General features: G+C 37.0%; 1 protein-coding gene and 1 long non-coding RNA gene across 3 annotated transcripts in view; both read right to left on the reverse strand.

Annotated features, from left to right (window-relative positions):
* LOC127008997 (E3 ubiquitin-protein ligase Ubr3-like) overlaps positions 1 to 22,474 on the reverse strand; it is a 144,613-nt gene that overhangs the window by 87,146 nt on the left and 34,993 nt on the right. The window lies entirely within an intron of this gene.
* Positions 19,207 to 22,255, reverse strand: LOC127009000 (uncharacterized). The gene is made up of 2 exons (XR_007761502.1): positions 19,435 to 22,255; positions 19,207 to 19,295 (listed from the first exon to the last, which is right to left on the reverse strand). It is a non-coding gene; the product is annotated as an uncharacterized LOC127009000 (long non-coding RNA).

Below are 22,474 nucleotides of genomic sequence, written 5' to 3' on the forward strand. Positions count from 1 at the left end.
ACGCTCCAGCATCTTTCGTTTTTCTTCAATTCGCCCAAAATGTATAACAGGGTCGATTTATCATTAGTATACACAATCCAGCATCCTTCGATTTTCTTCAATTCGCCCAAAATGTATAACAGGGTCGATTTATCATTAGTATACACAATCCAGCATCCTTCGATTTTCTTCAATTCGCCCAAAATGTATAACAGGGTCGATTTATCATTAGTATACACGCTCCAGCATCTTTCGTTTTTCTTCAATTCGCCCAAAATGTATAACAGGGTCGATTTATCATTAGTATACACAATCCAGCATCCTTCGATTTTCTTCAATTCGCCCAAAATGTATAACAGGGTCGATTTATCATTAGTATACACAATCCAGCATCCTTCGATTTTCTTCAATTCGCCCAAAATGTATAACAGGGTCGATTTATCATTAGTATACACGCACCAGCATCTTTCGTTTTTCTTCAATTCGCCCAAAATGTATAACAGGGTCGATTTATCATTAGTATACACAATCCAGCATCCTTCGATTTTCTTCAATTCGCCCAAAATGTATAACAGGGTCGATTTATCATTAGTATACACGCTCCAGCATCTTTCGTTTTTCTTCAATTCGCCCAAAATGTATAACAGGGTCGATTTATCATTAGTATACACAATCCAGCATCCTTCGATTTTCTTCAATTCGCCCAAAATGTATAACAGGGTCGATTTATCATTAGTATACACAATCCAGCATCCTTCGATTTTCTTCAATTCGCCCAAAATGTATAACAGGGTCGATTTATCATTAGTATACACGCTCCAGCATCCTTCGATTTTCTTCAATTCGCCCAAAATGTATAACAGGGTCGATTTATCATTAGTATACACAATCCAGCATCCTTCGATTTTCTTCAATTCGCCCAAAATGTATAACAGGGTCGATTTATCATTAGTATACACAATCCAGCATCCTTCGATTTTCTTCAATTCGCCCAAAATGTATAACAGGGTCGATTTATCATTAGTATACACAATCCAGCATCCTTCGATTTTCTTCAATTCGCCCAAAATGTATAACAGGGTCGATTTATCATTAGTATACACAATCCAGCATCCTTCGATTTTCTTCAATTCGCCCAAAATGTATAACAGGGTCGATTTATCATTAGTATACACAATCCAGCATCCTTCGATTTTCTTCAATTCGCCCAAAATGTATAACAGGGTCGATTTATCATTAGTATACACGCTCCAGCATCTTTCGTTTTTCTTCAATTCGCCCAAAATGTATAACAGGGTCGATTTATCATTAGTATACACAATCCAGCATCCTTCGATTTTCTTCAATTCGCCCAAAATGTATATCAGGGTCGATTTATCATTAGTATACACGCTCCAGCATCTTTCGTTTTTCTTCAATTCGCCCAAAATGTATAACAGGGTCGATTTATCATTAGTATACACAATCCAGCATCCTTCGATTTTCTTCAATTCGCCCAAAATGTATAACAGGGTCGATTTATCATTAGTATACACAATCCAGCATCCTTCGATTTTCTTCAATTCGCCCAAAATGTATAACAGGGTCGATTTATCATTAGTATACACGCTCCAGCATCTTTCGTTTTTCTTCAATTCGCCCAAAATGTATAACAGGGTCGATTTATCATTAGTATACACAATCCAGCATCCTTCGATTTTCTTCAATTCGCCCAAAATGTATAACAGGGTCGATTTATCATTAGTATACACAATCCAGCATCCTTCGATTTTCTTCAGTTCGCCCAAAATGTATAACAGGGTCGATTTATCATTAGTATACACGCTCCAGCATCTTTCGATTTTCTTCAATTCGCCCAAAATGTATAACAGGGTCGATTTATCATTAGTATACACAATCCAGCATCCTTCGATTTTCTTCAATTCGCCCAAAATGTATAACAGGGTCGATTTATCATTAGTATACACAATCCAGCATCCTTCGATTTTCTTCAATTCGCCCAAAATGTATAACAGGGTCGATTTATCATTAGTATACACGCTCCAGCATCCTTCGATTTTCTTCAATTCGCCCAAAATGTATAACAGGGTCGATTTATCATTAGTATACACAATCCAGCATCCTTCGTTTTTCTTCAATTCGCCCAAAATGTATAACAGGGTCGATTTATCATTAGTATACACAATCCAGCATCCTTCGATTTTCTTCAATTCGCCCAAAATGTATAACAGGGTCGATTTATCATTAGTATACACAATCCAGCATCCTTCGATTTTCTTCAATTCGCCCAAAATGTATAACAGGGTCGATTTATCATTAGTATACACGCTCCAGCATCATTCGTTTTCTTCACTTCGCCCAAAATGTATAACAGGGTCGATTTATCATTAGTATACACAATCCAGCATCCTTCGATTTTCTTCAATTCGCCCAAAATGTATAACAGGGTCGATTTATCATTAGTATACACAATCCAGCATCCTTCGATTTTCTTCAATTCCCAAAATGTATAACAGGGTCGATTTATCATTAGTATACACGCTTCAGCATCTTTCGTTTTTCTTCAATTCGCCCAAAATGTATAACAGGGTCGATTTATCATTAGTATACACAATCCAGCATCCTTCGATTTTCTTCAATTCGCCCAAAATGTATAACAGGGTCGATTTATCATTAGTATACACAATCCAGCATCCTTCGATTTTCTTCAATTCGCTCAAAATGTATAACAGGGTCGATTTATCATTAGTATACACGCTCCAGCATCTTTCGTTTTCTTCAATTCGCCCAAAATGTATAACAGGGTCGATTTATCATTAGTATACACAATCCAGCATCCTTCGATTTTCTTCAATTCGCCCAAAATGTATAACAGGGTCGATTTATCATTAGTATACACAATCCAGCATCCTTCGATTTTCTTCAATTCGCCCAAAATGTATAACAGGGTCGATTTATCATTAGTATACACGCTCCAGCATCTTTCGTTTTTCTTCAATTCGCCCAAAATGTATAACAGGGTCGATTTATCATTAGTATACACAATCCAGCATCCTTCGATTTTCTTCAATTCGCCCAAAATGTATAACAGGGTCGATTTATCATTAGTATACACGCTCCAGCATCTTTCGTTTTTCTTCAATTCGCCCAAAATGTATAACAGGGTCGATTTATCATTAGTATACACAATCCAGCATCCTTCGATTTTCTTCAATTTGCCCAAAATGTATAACAGGGTCGATTTATCATTAGTATACACAATCCAGCATCCTTCGATTTTCTTCAATTCGCCCAAAATGTATAACAGGGTCGATTTATCATTAGTATACAATCCAGCATCCTTCGATTTTCTTCAATTCGCCCAAAATGTATAACAGGGTCGATTTATCATTAGTATACACAATCCAGCATCCTTCGATTTTCTTCAATTCGCCCAAAATGTATAACAGGGTCGATTTATCATTAGTATACACAATCCAGCATCCTTCGATTTTCTTCAATTCGCCCAAAATGTATAACAGGGTCGATTTATCATTAGTATACACGCTCCAGCATCTTTCGTTTTTCTTCAATTCGCCCAAAATGTATAACAGGGTCGATTTATCATTAGTATACACAATCCAGCATCCTTCGATTTTCTTCAATTCGCCCAAAATGTATAACAGGGTCGATTTATCATTAGTATACACGCTCCAGCATCTTTCGTTTTTCTTCAATTCGCCCAAAATGTATAACAGGGTCGATTTATCATTAGTATACACAATCCAGCATCCTTCGATTTTCTTCAATTCGCCCAAAATGTATAACAGGGTCGATTTATCATTAGTATACACAATCCAGCATCCTTCGATTTTCTTCAATTCGCCCAAAATGTATAACAGGGTCGATTTATCATTAGTATACACGCTCCAGCATCTTTCGTTTTTCTTCAATTCGCCCAAAATGTATAACAGGGTCGATTTATCATTAGTATACACAATCCAGCATCCTTCGATTTTCTTCAATTCGCCCAAAATGTATAACAGGGTCGATTTATCATTAGTATACACAATCCAGCATCCTTCGATTTTCTTCAATTCGCCCAAAATGTATAACAGGGTCGATTTATCATTAGTATACACAATCCAGCATCCTTCGATTTTCTTCAATTCGCCCAAAATGTATAACAGGGTCGATTTATCATTAGTATACACAATCCAGCATCCTTCGATTTTCTTCAATTCGCCCAAAATGTATAACAGGGTCGATTTATCATTAGTATACACAATCCAGCATCCTTCGATTTTCTTCAATTCGCCCAAAATGTATAACAGGGTCGATTTATCATTAGTATACACATTCCAGCATCCTTCGATTTTCTTCAATTCGCCCAAAATGTATAACAGGGTCGATTTATCATTAGTATACACGCTCCAGCATCTTTCGTTTTTCTTCAATTCGCCCAAAATGTATAACAGGGTCGATTTATCATTAGTATACACAATCCAGCATCCTTCGATTTTCTTCAATTCGCCCAAAATGTATAACAGGGTCGATTTATCATTAGTATACACAATTCAGCATCCTTCGATTTTCTTCAATTCGCCCAAAATGTATAACAGGGTCGATTTATCATTAGTATACACGCTCCAGCATCTTTCGATTTTCTTCAATTCGCCCAAAATGTATAACAGGGTCGATTTATCATTAGTATACACAATCCAGCATCCTTCGATTTTCTTCAATTCGCCCAAAATGTATAACAGGGTCGATTTATCATTAGTATACACAATCCAGCATCCTTCGATTTTCTTCAATTCGCCCAAAATGTATAACAGGGTCGATTTATCATTAGTATACACAATCCAGCATCGTTCGTTTTTCTTCAATTCGCCCAAAATGTATAACAGGGTCGATTTATCATTAGTATACACAATCCAGCATCCTTCGATTTTCTTCAATTCGCCCAAAATGTATAACAGGGTCGATTTATCATTAGTATACACAATCCAGCATCTTTCGTTTTTCTTCAATTCGCCCAAAATGTATAACAGGGTCGATTTATCATTAGTATACACAATCCAGCATCCTTCGATTTTCTTCAATTCGCCCAAAATGTATAACAGGGTCGATTTATCATTAGTATACACAATCCAGCATCCTTCGTTTTTCTTCAATTCGCCCAAAATGTATAACAGGGTCGATTTATCATTAGTATACACAATCCAGCATCCTTCGTTTTTCTTCAATTCGCCCAAAATGTATAACAGGGTCGATTTATCATTAGTATACACAATCCAGCATCCTTCGATTTTCTTCAATTCGCCCAAAATGTATAACAGGGTCGATTTATCATTAGTATACAATCCAGCATCTTTCGTTTTTCTTCAATTCGCCCAAAATGTATAACAGGGTCGATTTATCATTAGTATACACAATCCAGCATCCTTCGATTTTCTTCAATTCGCCCAAAATGTATAACAGGGTCGATTTATCATTAGTATACACAATCCAGCATCCTTCGATTTTCTTCAATTCGCCCAAAATGTATAACAGGGTCGATTTATCATTAGTATACACAATCCAGCATCCTTCGATTTTCTTCAATTCGCCCAAAATGTATAACAGGGTCGATTTATCATTAGTATACACGCTCCAGCATCCTTCGATTTTCTTCAATTCGCCCAAAATGTATAACAGGGTCGATTTATCATTAGTATACACAATCCAGCATCCTTCGATTTTCTTCAATTCGCCCAAAATGTATAACAGGGTCGATTTATCATTAGTATACACAATCCAGCATCCTTCGATTTTCTTCAATTCGCCCAAAATGTATAACAGGGTCGATTTATCATTAGTATACACAATCCAGCATCCTTCGATTTTCTTCAATTCGCCCAAAATGTATAACAGGGTCGATTTATCATTAGTATACACAATCCAGCATCCTTCGATTTTCTTCAATTCGCCCAAAATGTATAACAGGGTCGATTTATCATTAGTATACACAATCCAGCATCCTTCGATTTTCTTCAATTCGCCCAAAATGTATAACAGGGTCGATTTATCATTAGTATACACGCTCCAGCATCTTTCGTTTTTCTTCAATTCGCCCAAAATGTATAACAGGGTCGATTTATCATTAGTATACACAATCCAGCATCCTTCGATTTTCTTCAATTCGCCCAAAATGTATAACAGGGTCGATTTATCATTAGTATACACAATCCAGCATCTTTCGTTTTTCTTCAATTCGCCCAAAATGTATAACAGGGTCGATTTATCATTAGTATACACAATCCAGCATCCTTCGATTTTCTTCAATTCGCCCAAAATGTATAACAGGGTCGATTTATCATTAGTATACACAATCCAGCATCCTTCGATTTTCTTCAATTCGCCCAAAATGTATAACAGGGTCGATTTATCATTAGTATACACGCTCCAGCATCTTTCGTTTTTCTTCAATTCGCCCAAAATGTATAACAGGGTCGATTTATCATTAGTATACACAATCCAGCATCCTTCGATTTTCTTCAATTCGCCCAAAATGTATAACAGGGTCGATTTATCATTAGTATACACAATCCAGCATCCTTCGATTTTCTTCAATTCGCCCAAAATGTATAACAGGGTCGATTTATCATTAGTATACACAATCCAGCATCTTTCGTTTTTCTTCAATTCGCCCAAAATGTATAACAGGGTCGATTTATCATTAGTATACACAATCCAGCATCCTTCGATTTTCTTCAATTCGCCCAAAATGTATAACAGGGTCGATTTATCATTAGTATACACAATCCAGCATCCTTCGATTTTCTTCAATTCGCCCAAAATGTATAACAGGGTCGATTTATCATTAGTATACACAATCCAGCATCCTTCGATTTTCTTCAATTCGCCCAAAATGTATAACAGGGTCGATTTATCATTAGTATACACAATCCAGCATCCTTCGTTTTTCTTCAATTCGCCCAAAATGTATAACAGGGTCGATTTATCATTAGTATACACAATCCAGCATCCTTCGATTTTCTTCAATTCGCCCAAAATGTATAACAGGGTCGATTTATCATTAGTATACACAATCCAGCATCCTTCGATTTTCTTCAATTCGCCCAAAATGTATAACAGGGTCGATTTATCATTAGTATACACGCTCCAGCATCTTTCGTTTTCTTCAATTCGCCCAAAATGTATAACAGGGTCGATTTATCATTAGTATACACAATCCAGCATCCTTCGATTTTCTTCAATTCGCCCAAAATGTATAACAGGGTCGATTTATCATTAGTATACACAATCCAGCATCCTTCGATTTTCTTCAATTCGCCCAAAATGTATAACAGGGTCGATTTATCATTAGTATACACGCTTCAGCATCCTTCGTTTTTCTTCAATTCGCCCAAAATGTATAACAGGGTCGATTTATCATTAGTATACACAATCCAGCATCCTTCGATTTTCTTCAATTCGCCCAAAATGTATAACAGGGTCGATTTATCATTAGTATACACAATCCAGCATCCTTCGATTTTCTTCAATTCGCCCAAAATGTATAACAGGGTCGATTTATCATTAGTATACACAATCCAGCATCTTTCGTTTTTCTTCAATTCGCCCAAAATGTATAACAGGGTCGATTTATCATTAGTATACACAATCCAGCATCCTTCGATTTTCTTCAATTCGCCCAAAATGTATAACAGGGTCGATTTATCATTAGTATACACAATCCAGCATCCTTCGATTTTCTTCAATTCGCCCAAAATGTATAACAGGGTCGATTTATCATTAGTATACACGCTCCAGCATCTTTCGTTTTTCTTCAATTCGCCCAAAATGTATAACAGGGTCGATTTATCATTAGTATACACAATCCAGCATCCTTCGATTTTCTTCAATTCGCCCAAAATGTATAACAGGGTCGATTTATCATTAGTATACACGCTCCAGCATCTTTCGTTTTTCTTCAATTCGCCCAAAATGTATAACAGGGTCGATTTATCATTAGTATACACAATCCAGCATCCTTCGATTTTCTTCAATTTGCCCAAAATGTATAACAGGGTCGATTTATCATTAGTATACACAATCCAGCATCTTCGATTTTCTTCAATTCGCCCAAAATGTATAACAGGGTCGATTTATCATTAGTATACACAATCCAGCATCTTCGTTTTTCTTCAATTCGCCCAAAATGTATAACAGGGTCGATTTATCATTAGTATACACAATCCAGCATCCTTCGATTTTCTTCAATTCGCCCAAAATGTATAACAGGGTCGATTTATCATTAGTATACACAATCCAGCATCCTTCGATTTTCTTCAATTCGCCCAAAATGTATAACAGGGTCGATTTATCATTAGTATACACGCTCCAGCATCTTTCGTTTTTCTTCTTCAATTCGCCCAAAATGTATAACAGGGTCGATTTATCATTAGTATACACAATCCAGCATCCTTCGATTTTCTTCAATTCGCCCAAAATGTATAACAGGGTCGATTTATCATTAGTATACACAATCCAGCATCTTTCGTTTTTCTTCAATTCGCCCAAAATGTATAACAGGGTCGATTTATCATTAGTATACACAATCCAGCATCCTTCGTTTTTCTTCAATTCGCCCAAAATGTATAACAGGGTCGATTTATCATTAGTATACACAATCCAGCATCCTTCGATTTTCTTCAATTCGCCCAAAATGTATAACAGGGTCGATTTATCATTAGTATACACAATCCAGCATCTTTCGTTTTTCTTCAATTCGCCCAAAATGTATAACAGGGTCGATTTATCATTAGTATACACTATCCAGCATCCTTCGTTTTTCTTCAATTCGCCCAAAATGTATAACAGGGTCGATTTATCATTAGTATACACAATCCAGCATCCTTCGATTTTCTTCAATTCGCCCAAAATGTATAACAGGGTCGATTTATCATTAGTATACACAATCCAGCATCTTTCGTTTTTCTTCAATTCGCCCAAAATGTATAACAGGGTCGATTTATCATTAGTATACACAATCCAGCATCTTTCGTTTTTCTTCTTCAATTCGCCCAAAATGTATAACAGGGTCGATTTATCATTAGTATACACAATCCAGCATCTTTCGTTTTTCTTCAATTCGCCCAAAATGTATAACAGGGTCGATTTATCATTAGTATACACAATCCAGCATCCTTCGATTTTCTTCAATTCGCCCAAAATGTATAACAGGGTCGATTTATCATTAGTATACACGCTCCAGCATCTTTCGTTTTTCTTCAATTCGCCCAAAATGTATAACAGGGTCGATTTATCATTAGTATACACAATCCAGCATCCTTCGATTTTCTTCAATTCGCCCAAAATGTATAACAGGGTCGATTTATCATTAGTATACACGCTCCAGCATCTTTCGTTTTTCTTCAATTCGCCCAAAATGTATAACAGGGTCGATTTATCATTAGTATACACGCTCCAGCATCCTTCGTTTTTCTTCAATTCGCCCAAAATGTATAAAAGGGTCGATTTATCATTAGTATACAGGCGACAACATATTTCGTTTTTCTTCAATTCGCCCAAAATGTATAACAGGGTCGATTTATCATTAGTATACACGCTACAACATCTTTCGTTTTTCTTCAATTCGCCCAAAATGTATAAAAGGGTCGATTTATCATTAGTATACAGTGTACATGCTGCAACACTTTCCGTTTTTTCTTCTTTAATACACCCAAAATGTATAACAGGATCGATTTATCATCAGTATACACGCTACAGCATCTTTCGTTTTTCTTCTTCAATTCGCCCAAAATGTATAACAGGGTCCATTCATCATCTCCTAATATTTCAACACCCCCCGTTTTCCTCTTCTTCAACACAAGGGAAAGGCATATCGAAATCCCTTTATCATTAGAACAGACGTTTCAACACCCTTCGTTTTCCCATCTTCTTATATTAACAAACACCGGAAAAGCATATCCCAAGCACTTTATCATCCCTGTACACGTAACAATACCCTTCATTTTTTTTCCCTTCAACACACAGTAAGGACACAGCAGGATCGCCTAATCATTAGTAAATACGTTTCAACACTCTTCGGCTCCATCTTTTTTAATGAATAACAAACATGAATGGCATATCTCAGTCGCTTCATCAGTACCAAACATATTTCAACAACTTCATTCCTTCATAACACACAGTAAGGGCACACCAGGATCGCCTTATCATTAGTAAATATGTTTCAACACCACATTTCAACACACCTTTTTCTCATAACGCCATCACCAGGATCGCCTTATCATTAGTAAATACGTTTCAAAACCCCTCGTCTTCCTCTCTTTTTTAATAACAAACATGAAAGGCATATCCGAATCGCTTTACCAGTACCAAACACATTTCAAAACACTTTTTCTCATAACACAGAGTAAAGGCCCACCAGGATCGCCTTATCATTAGTAAATACGTTTCAATACCCTTCGTCTTCCTCTTTTCATCAGTAACAAACAGGAATGGCATAAGGTTAATCGTTGTATCACTAGTGTCTACGTTCCTACTTACATCCTTCGCTTTATGTTTTTCATTCTTCACTTTCCTCCAAGTATGAACAGACGCGTCATAACACAGCACCAAAATACAACAGAATCGCTACATCAAGATTATATACGTTCCAACCCCCTTCGTTTTTCCTTTCATTTTATATTTCCCTTCACGGGCGGAATAGAAGCATAAGGATAAGAGTAAGCATTAAGAGCAGGTGATATAAAAGCTTGAAATAGAAAGTTAAAGAAATATTAATATGGTATGGGTTTTTTTTTTATGGCAAGGGAGGGCAGCTCAAGGGGAATAAAACAAAAGAGCAACGAAAAACTCCGCTAATCGCTGCTCCAATAAAAGCAAAGAGAGCGAAAGGCTATGTTCTAACACCCTCTATTTTCTCCTTTATTTCTTCTCTTACGGATAGACCGGATAAAAATAACCAACTAACTAACACGGCGTTTAGAAGCAACAGGATCGTTTTATTAATATACGTTCTAACCAACACACCGCATTTTTTTCATTTCTCTCAAGGACGAAACTTAAGCACAACAGCACTCTGACCTGACATAAGAGCATCATTTCATCCATTATATTCCTTCATTAACGAAACCGAAGCGTAACAGCACTCCATCAGAACGTAAGACCTACTCAGACGCATACATACATACATACATACATACATACATACACATTCCTCAAAAAACAATGCATATAAATACCTACGCCCCAAACAACACCCTTCGTTTTCATGTATAAAATAAAAGAATGCTTAATTGAGGTGAGAACATTCCATCGTCATATATATAATAGGAATTGTTTTATAATTACACGTCCTGAGCAACACCCTTTCTTTTTTTTCTTTTATTTCCTTCGTGAACAAAATTGAGGAGTTACAGCACTGCAACACGGCATAAGAATCGCTTTATCAATATATTTCACAACCAAAACCCTTCGCTTTCTTGTAATATTTCCTTCATGAACAAAATTGAGGAGTTAAGCACTGCAACACGGCATAAGAATCGCTTTATTAATATATTTCACAACCAAAACCCTTCGCTTTCTTCTAATATTTCCTTCATGAACAAAATTGAGGAGTTACAGCACTACAGCATGGCATAAGAATCGCTTTATTAATATATTTCACAACCAAAACCCTTCGCTTTCTTGTAATATTTCCTTCATGAACAAAATTGAGGAGTTAAGCACTGCAACACGGCATAAGAATCGCTTTATCAATATATCTTACAATCAAAACCCTTCGCTTTCTTCTAATATTTCCTTCACGAACAAAATTGAGGAGTTTCAGCACTGCAACACGGCATAAGAATCGCTTTATTAATATATTTCACAACCAAAACCCTTCGCTTTCTTCTAATATTTCCTTCACGAACAAAATTGAGGAGTAAAAGCACTACAGCATGGCATAAGAATCGCTTTATCAATATATCTTACAACCAAAACCCTTCGCTTTCTTCTAATATTTCCTTCACGAACAAAATTGAGGAGTTACAGCACTACAGCATGGCATAAGAATCGCTTTATCAATATATCTTACAACCAAAACCCTTCGCTTTCTTCTAATATTTCCTTCATGAACAAAATTGAGGAGTTACAGCACTACAGCATGGCATAAGAATCGCTTTATTAATATATTTCACAACCAAAACCCTTCGCTTTCTTCTAATATTTCCTTCACGAACAAAATTGAGGAGTAAAAGCACTACAGCATGGCATAAGAATCGCTTTATCAATATATCTTACAACCAAAACCCTTCGCTTTCTTCTAATATTTCCTTCACGAACAAAATTGAGGAGTAAAAGCACTACAGCATGGCATAAGAATCGCTTTATCAATATATCTTACAACCAAAACCCTTCGCTTTCTTCTAATATTTCCTTCATGAACAAAATTGAGGAGTTTCAGCACTACAGCATGGCATAAGATTAGCTTTATCAATATATCTTACAATCAAAACCCTTCGCTTTCTTCTAATATTTCCTTCATGAACAAAATTGAGGAGTTTCAGCACTACAGCATGGCATAAGAATCGCTTTATCAATATATCTTACAATCAAAACCCTTCGCTTTCTTCTAATATTTCCTTCACGAACAAAACTGAGGAGTAAAAGCACTTCATCATCCCACAAGAATTCCTTTATTAAAGTGTCTCCCAACCAACGCCCTTCATTTTATTTATTTATTGTCTCCACGAACGAAATTAAAACGTAACACCACTCCGACCAGACTTAAGGAGAATCGCTTATTCAATATACGTACCAAGCTACACCCTCCGTTTTCCATTACTGTATTTCTTCCACGAACGAAATTAAACCACAGAAGCGCTCCCTCCCTCCACACACACACAAGAACCGCCTTATTAATATACGTCCCAAACAACAACCTCCGTTTTCTTCTTTTATTTCCTTCACGGACGAACTAGAACCATGACAGCATCCCACCGAAGACACAGGTTGGTGTTATAAGACTCTCTCGCTTCTCACATCAGCTATTTCTAAAGGTCAAAGAGGGGGTCAGTCGGGTTCTAATAAGTGTTTCTTCAGGTTCACGGTACAGAAGAAAACTCACACTACCACTAGGGTCATAAAACTACCCTTGGAAATGCCCACAACTCCTACGAAAGCCTTGTCAAATATGTGTTCTTGGGCTGCGATTTGTCTTGTAATACGACCCACAGAATCGCTTTATCATACGCCTCAACCAACACCCTCAGTTTCCCTCTTACAATCCTTCCTAACAACAATCCGGCTAGTCGTAAGAGGATCATTTTATCACCACACGTAACCGCCTCTCGCCTTCCCCGGACGGAACAGCTGGATAACAACACACTGGTGATTTGTTGTGAGTCCGCGAGCCTCGTGTGCTGCAGGGCGCGGATATACCTAACCAGCGGAACATGTGTGTGTGTGTGTGTGTGTGTGTGTGTGTGTGTGTGTGTGTGTGTTCTTTGTTACATAATTAGGCAAGAATTAAGTGTATGTTAATTAAGCTTGTATAATGGTTATCACTGTACCAATAACAACATCAACAACAACAAAAACAACTACTACTACTACTACTACTACTACTACTATAACTCTCTTATTCACTTTATACAAACAACAATCTTTCCTCCCTTCCTCCCTCCCCTCCATCCATCCCTTCCTCTTTTTTTCCTTCCTTCCTCCCTTCCCACCTTCCTCTTTACTTTACGTTCTTCCTTCCCTCAATCCTTTTTATTTTCCTTCCTTACTTCCTTCCGTTTTCCTTCCACGCAGTTCACCTATTCACGCTTTCCTTCCTCCGCCTCCACCCTTCCAATCACCTTCACCCTTCCCTCCCTCCTCCACGCTTCCCCTCCCCTCCCCCTCCCCCTCATCGCTCCTCAGGCCGGCCCGTTAGCATGGCACACACGGGGACGCTGCCTGGCCGCCTACCTGCCTGGCTTCCGGCTAAGCTGTCCACAGGTAAGGAACGCACACACCCTCACCTATACACTTACTCAGACGTACATACATACATACATACATACACATTCCTAAAAAAAATAATACATATACATACCTACATAATACATACATTTAGCTACACATATTTCATGCATACACATACAAATATAAATCCACACATACAACTACTTACATACATATCCATATAGCTACATACATACACAAACATCTACATACATACACTCATACACACAATAAATAAATAAATAAATAAATAAGGCTACCATCAAACATGCATACTTGAAAGATATTTACATTTCCTTATACATTTATTTTTCCTCGTCATTCATTACCTCGTGAAAAAGAAACACTGATCCATGCCGTTTGGCCTTATAAGATGCTCCAAAAACACTGAGAGGCAGCTGCATGAACGCCGAATTGAGTTATAGGCATGCAGGAAATAGGAATAATATGTACTGGCAGATGGCTGAACAAAGGCGGGGACAGGAACATAACCTTGAGGAGCACAGACAGACACGGCAAGTACAGGCTGGCTGGCTGACTGACTGACTGCCCGAACAAGATCTGTCGCACTTGAACGAGATGATCTGATTGACGTGGATGGATACAGAGGAGAAATAAAACAGTATCTGGATCCGTATATTCGATTAGAAGCACACACACACACACACACACACACACACACACACACACACTCGCAGGAAAACACCAACTCATACAGATAAATAAGCACTTTTTTTTTTTTACGGACCAAAGGTAAAGACGTTAATTTTAGAGCTTATTACTAAAATCCACGACGTTACAACATTCTGCGCCACGTGCCGATAATACGAAGTTAAAGAACACGTGTTAACTGGACCGTTTCGTTGAGAGCTTCCAAGATAAATGTTTTGTTGACGAAAGGAAAAATAACATAGGATAAACCCGGAAAAATGAACAAAAAAATAATGTTGATGTTTTATATATATATATGCGAAGACAGGTCTGGGGTAACGCAGGATAAGCCCGGAAAAATGGACAAAAAAATAATGTTAGTGTTTTATATATATGCGAAGACAGGCCAAGACTTAAGTGCCCCCTTCAACACACACACACACACACACACACACACACACACACACACACACACACACACACACCAGCTGGCACACCTCCTACGTACAAGCTAAAAGGAGGAAAAGATGGAGGAGGAGGAGAAGAAGGAAGAGGAGGGAAATGGAGAAGTAGGAGGAAACAGAGAAGGAGGAACTCAAGCAGGCAAGGAGAGGGCTTGACGTGGAAGGGGAAGAAAGAGGAGGAGGAGGAAGAGGAGGAGGAAGAGAGGGAGGGGGGGAGGGAGAGAAACATAAGTGGGAGACGCTCGAGTCATGGGTTTACATGGACGATTTCCTCCTCCTCCTCCTCCTCCTCCAGGCCAGCCACCTTTTCCTCCTCCTTCTCCATCGATTTTTTTCCCTCCGTTCCTTTCGTACCATTTCTCCACATAATCCACTTATTTCAACACACACACACACACACACACACACACACACACACACACACACACACACACACACAGGATAATGACTATTAATTACTAACTGACAGAGACTAAATAAGAACACAAGGTAATTTTGCTGTTTCTCTCTCTCTCTCTCTCTCTCTCTCTCTCTCTCTCTCTCTCTCTCTCTCTCTCTCTCTCTCTCTCTCTCTCTCTCTCTCTCTCTCTCTTTCAATATCAATAGTAACCAGAAACAGCCACCAGAGGGCCTTACTCTGCATATAACATCAAGTACAAGACTCAATACTAAATAGCCTCAAATTACTAAGTCCATTTTCTTTTCTCTTCTTGGGTGAACACATTTTTTGGGGGCACAATAAAGAAAAACGTTGATTAAGTTATCTCGCCAACGTTGCTTGTGCGTTTCCTAAGTTTCCTCTCCTTTGTTCCTCTCTTCCTTGCCTGTTTGTGTTTCTATAATTTCCTTTCCTTCTTTCCTTTTTTTTATTTTCCATCCTTTCGTTTCGTCCCCGCTGTCATTTCTTCCTCTCCTGCTTTCTTTACTGCTTGTGTATTTTTTTTTTTTTTTTACAGCAGAGGAGACAGTTTAAGGGCGTAAAAAAAAAAAAATAATAAAAAAAGACCGCTACTTACTGCTCTCTCTCTCTCTCTCTCTCTCTCTCTCTCTCTCTCTCTCTCTCTCTCTCTCTCTCTCTCTCTCTCTCTCTCTCTCTCTCTCCCAAAAAAGGTAACTGCAAAGTCTACATTATCTACACTATAAATCTTTGTAATGCTTTAAGAGTAATAGACAAGACAAATAAATAAATGATAAAAAAAAATGCTAATAAGGTCATCGAACTTTTAAACCCACAATAAGCTGATATATATTTTACGAACCAAATAAAAAAAACAAAAAAACTAGTAAGATTGCGAGCTACACACCTGGTTTAATTAATGAGCGTGTTCTCCTCAGGTGTTAACAAGGAATAACTATGAGAAAAAGCCTTGAATGCCTAGAAAAAAAAAGTCAGTTAATATTATATGAAGTCAAGAGCAAGAGAGCATTCAGAAGGTATGGACTGTATGATAAGTAAACATTCTAATAACAAAATGTCAGTCTCGGAGAATAGCTGACACACACACACACACACACACACACACACACACACACACACACACGTCTCTTCCGTCTTACAAATGGCACTTAACTTTCATCTATATACAAAGTTGTTTATTTACACAAGTCACATCACTCCCCTAAACTGTTATTATCCTTTCGTCCGTATCATTTCTTCATTATTATATCTCTTCATTATCATCATACTCCTTCTTTCACCATGTTTCTTTTCTTTATTTATTCTTTATTTCTTTTTTCCTCGTTTCATACATATGCTTTTTCCCTACCACCAATGTTTGTTCTTTCTTCCTTTCATCAACATTATATATCTTCATTAGCATCATACTTCTTTCACCATATTTCTTCTTCATTCATTTCTTCTTAATCCATAATCTACCTCTTTCCTATCAGTACATTCCTTTTTTCACCATATTCCTTCTTTCTTTCTTCCTTTCATCAACACTAACGATCTACATCATCATTGTACTCATTCTTTCATCACACTTCCTTTTCTTTCTTTCATTTCATCCACATTATAACCCTTTACCATCATCATCAGCAGCAGCACATTATAAGTATACCTCTCCATCACCGCCATACTTCTTCTTCCGTCCTTTATCATCCATGTAAGTTTTTGCCAACCATTAAGACGGACATTCCAAGGCTATCACACTGGGTTTATTTATGACTCCTCCGAACCATCATTTTTATAGACATTCCGTGTGTGTGTGTGTGTGTGTGTGTGTGTGTGTGTGTGTGTGTGTGTGTGTGTGTGTGTGTGTGTGTGTGTGTGTGTCTCATTACCTGGCCTCTCTCCCCCTTTACCTGTGTGTCTGTCAAATGATCCGTGTTATCACTTGTTTATATACGATAATACGAAGGGTTCTGTCCTCCCTCACTCTCCTTCCCCTTCCCTCTCTTCCCCCTCCTCCTCCACCTCCCAGAAGGGTTAGACATGTATTTATGTATGTGGGGGAGTGTGGGGGCAAGGGGGGGGGTAGCTGTGTTTGTGTTTGTGTGTGTGTGTGTGTGTGTGTGTGTGTGTGTGTGTGTGTGTGTGTGTGTGTGTGTAGATGCATGATCAATTTTGTTATAATTTACGATGGATTCTTAACTAACAATAAATATAACTACTACCACTATTACTGCTACTACTACTACTACTACTAATAATAATAATAATAATAATAATAATAATAATAATAATAATAATAATAATAATAATAATAATAATAATAATAATAATACAACTACTACTACTTCTACTACTACTACTTTTACTATTATTATTATTATTATTATTACTACTACTACTGCTACTATATACCACTACTACTACTACTACTACCACCACCACCATCACTACTACTACTACTACTACTACTACTACTAATAATAATAATAATAATAATAATAACAACAACAACAACAACCTGATAATGATGAAGACGACATTATTATGCTGTGAGTGTGTGTGTGTGTGTGTGTGTGTGTGTGTGTGTGTGTGTGTGTGTGTGTGGAGGAGTCAACAACCTCCTAAGGATCGTGTGCGGTGATGTGACGTTACTATCTCCTCCTCCTCCTCCTCCTCCTCCTCCTCCTGCATTCCTCAGCCCTCACCTTCCTCATTCCTCACACGCCCATTCATCCCTCATCACCTGTTTGTCCTGTCCCTCGTTATTCACTTGTTCCTTGTCCTCATTACTCATCCGTTTTCCTTATGCATTTGTTTCATCATCCGTGTTGCTCTGTCCCATCTTCTTTTCTCACTATCTTCTTGTTTTCCTCTCCCTTTATCTAACATTCCTTATCTGTAGTTATTCCTGTTACCTATTCTTTTATTTTTTCTATTATTTATTTACCTTCTATGCTGTTATTTCCTCTCTTTTCTTTAGTTCCCCTTTCTTTCTTTATCTCTTTTTACCCATAGCCAATAATATATTACTTAGTTTTAAACCCTCATTATCTTTTTCTCGTCAATATTAATTCATCATTGCCATATATGTGTGCTCCTTCTTCTTCACTGATAATCATTAACCTATTCCAACCCCTTGTTATCACTTTCTTCCTTATTCTTATTCTATATTAATTTATTTCTCCCTCACTAATTCCTCGTTATCATCTTATTGTACTCATTCCTCCCTTACTATTCTTATTAACCTTCACTTTGTTCCTTTTTATCATTCACTATTCATTTACTTTCCTCTTTAATACAAGCTCCCATTATTACCCTAACTGTATTCATCTATCACTTTGTTCCTTATCCTTATTCCCTATTCATTCATTTTCCTCTTTAATATAAGCTCCCATTATTACTCTAACTGTATTCATCTATCACTTTGTTCCTTATTCTTATTCCCTATTCATTCATTTTCCTCTTTAATACAAGCTCCCATTATTACCCTAACTCTACTCCTTTCAATCCGCTGTCTATTCATTTACACAACTCCCTCGTCATCCCTTCATTCCTGTCTATCCCAACCAACGCTATTCTTGCCATCTTCTTCAATACATTCACCTTCACTCTAGCCGCCAAGTCATTATTCAGGTATTCAGGTTATTCATCCGTATTCTCCTTCCTCTTTTAATGTGTATGTATTGTTTATCATATTTTTTTTTTTTTTAATTAACGCAGTTCTCGGCTCTATTTTTTTTATTTACTGTTTTCATCTTTAATTTCTTCTTCTTCCTCTTTATCTACGTGTTTTGTCTCTTATTGCTCATCTACTGACATACCTATTTATCCTCGTCGTTTTTTCTCTACCTCTTTAATTACCTATTCTTGTTTATTTGTTTATTGTTTATTTACTGTTTTCATCTTCCTCTTCCCTTTTATCTACGTGTTTTGTCTCTCATTGTTCATCTACTGACATACCTATTTATCCTCTTCATTTTTTCTCTTCCTCTTTATTTACCTATTCTTGTTTATTTGTTTATTGTTTATTTACTGTTTTCATCTTCCTCTTCCTCTTTATCTACGTGTTTTGTCTCTCATTGTTCATCTATTGACATACCTATTTATCCTCTTCATTTTTTCTCTTCCTCTTTATTTACCTATTCTTGTTTATTTGTTTATTGTTTATTTACTGTTTTCATCTTCCTCTTCCTCTTCATCTACGTGTTTTGTCTCTCATTGTTCATCTACGGGCATATTTATCCTCTTTATTTTTTGTATCTTCCTCTTTATTTACCTATTCTTATTTATTTGTTTATTGTTTATTTACTGTTTTCATCTTCCTCTTCCCTTTTATCTACGTGTTTTGTCTCTCATTGTTCATCTACTGACATATTTATCCTCTTTTTTTCCCCTCTTCCTCTTTATTTATCTGCTCTTTGATTTATTGTCCGTCTAGTGAGTTTTCTTCTTCGATTTATCCTTCTTCTAATCTTTATCAGTGTATTCTTTTCTATCTCTCACTCTTCATTTTCCTTTTTTTCCATTCATATCATTATTAACGCTCCCTTTTCCATCATTATTCTAGTTTTCCTTTTCCTAACGAACGATTTATCCACTTCTCTGGTGAATATCCAACTTGACTCATTTTCATCTTACTCACTTCCTCGTACCTCGTCTTCATCTTATTCTCATCATTATCGCATTTTTTTCCCCCTTTTACTTTCAATTCACTCGATTTCGTGATCCAGTCGAGCCATAACCTGTCACCTTCCATCACTCTGACTGGATTTTCTTAACATCCCAAAATTATTCACTTTCCTTCCGTCACGTTCTTAAATTTTCAGTCACTCTTCCCTCACGAATATTACAGAGTTCACCTTAATGCTCTCTTCTCTCATTCCATTTCTTCAACAGTCATTAGCCTCCATATTTTCTCTCCTAATAGTTGAATTTAGCATATTTTCTTTATTATTTATTATTTTATTATTTATGAGCAGCAAGTAGCGGGCTTTTTTTATATATTATTGTTTCCTTTTTTTGTGATCTTGTGCTGTCTCCTTTGCTGTAAAAAAATACCATATCGTTTATTTTCTTTCGTAACCAAGCCTTCTGTTGTCCCCATGAATATTACACAATTAACCTTTATTTATCTTTCAATTATTTTTTAACCGTCATTACCTCCTCTATTTTTTCTCTTATAGTGTCTTTATTTGGCACATTTTCTCTTTATTGACCAAACTGTTTCCTCTGTTTTCTGACTAAACCTTTGTCTGGGGATTTTATTAATTTTTCATAAAGTCATTACCTTCCTTAATTTCTTTCCTTACAGCATATTTTTTCAGCACGTTCTCTCTTTACATACCACAACGTTTCCTCTTTTGTAACCGATCATTCTATTGTTGTAACGAATTTTAAGGATTTCAACTTCTCCTTCTCTCAGTTCCTCTCTTCAACCGTCATGACCTTCCTCCTATCTTTCCAAACAGTATCTATATTTCGCCCATTTTGTATACTCTCATTTGTAACTAACTCATCTATTGTCTATACGAATTTCAGTTAATTTCTTCAACCGTCATTACCTTCTTTACATTCTCTCCAAACAGTTTTTTTTTAATTCATCACATTATCTCTTCATTAAAATATGCCACAATGTTTCCTCTCTTTTGTAACCTATCCTTCTAATGTCGCAACGAATTATTTTTTTTTTCAAACGTCATTACCTTCCTTGCTGTCTTTCCAAATAGTGTTTATATTTAGTACATTTTCTTTTTACATATATCACAATGTTTCCTATCATTTGTAACCGATCCTTCCAATGTCTCTACGATTACAGTTATTATTTTTTTCAAACGTCATTTTCTACCTAAATTTCTTACCTTTCAGTATCTTTATTTAGGACAACTTATTTTCGTATGCCACAATGTTTCCTCTCCTTTGTAACCGATCCTTCCAATGTCTTAACGAATTCCAGTTATTTTTTTTTCAACAGTCATTACCTTCCTAACAATCTCTCCAAATAGTATCTATATTTTGCACATTCTCTTTTTACAAATACCACAATGTTTCGTTTCCTTTCTTTTGTCAATCGTACCCTACATAGTATCTTTATTTTGCACATTCTCTTTTTACAAATACCACAATGTTTCGTTTCCTTTCTTTTGTCAGTCGTACCCTACATAGAATCTTTATTTTGCACATTCTCTTTTTACAAATACCACAATGTTTCGTTTCCTTTCTTTTGTCAATCGTACCCTACATAGTATCTTTATTTTGCACATTCTCTTTTTACAAATACCACAATGTTTCCTTTCTCTTGTCCACCGTACCCAAGATTTCTTTTTCACAGTGCACAGAAAGCCACAAGATTCATTCCATTTGCACTCCTTCCCTTCTTCCTCGCCTCCAGTGTTTCCCTCTCCCCGCTCCGCCGCCTTTCCTTGCTTCTACCCTTTATCATCTGTCTCGCTTTGTCTCCCTCCGTCTTCCCCTTCCCTTTCTTCGCTGTGGCTTCTTCCTCTTCATCAGTCATCTCGGTCACGGTTCCTCTCCCTTCACTTGATAATCCTCCGTTCCCTCATCTGTGTCTGTGTGTGTGTGTGTGTGTGTGTGTGTGTGTGTGTGTGTACCTGGCTAAACAAACACCTGGATACTTCCTATATACACGACTTTGCAGACAAAAAGGTGAATTTAGTGTTTTTTTATCTTTCTTTTTTCCTTTCTTTCGGTTTCTTTTTCTTTTTTTTATTTGAACTTCCGCGAACCTCGAAAATCCGTGTGCGTGGGATGAGAGAGAGAGAGAGAGAGATATGAGCTAAGCCTCTTTGTTCCCTCTTCAACCTTTGTTAGTCAGCAACACGGCTTATTATCTCTCTCTCTCTCTCTCTCTCTCTCTCTCTCTCATTATCTTCTTTCCTTCCCCTCATTCCAAGATTCCTCCAGTGATAACCTTAATCTCTCTTCCCCTCCTCCTCCTCCTCCTCCTCCTCCTCTTCCTCCACCCTCCCTTACCTCTTTCCTA

This window comes from Eriocheir sinensis, chromosome 39 (assembly GCF_024679095.1).
Source record: "Eriocheir sinensis breed Jianghai 21 chromosome 39, ASM2467909v1, whole genome shotgun sequence".
In the NCBI taxonomy this organism is placed as follows: Eukaryota; Metazoa; Arthropoda; class Malacostraca; order Decapoda; family Varunidae; genus Eriocheir; species Eriocheir sinensis.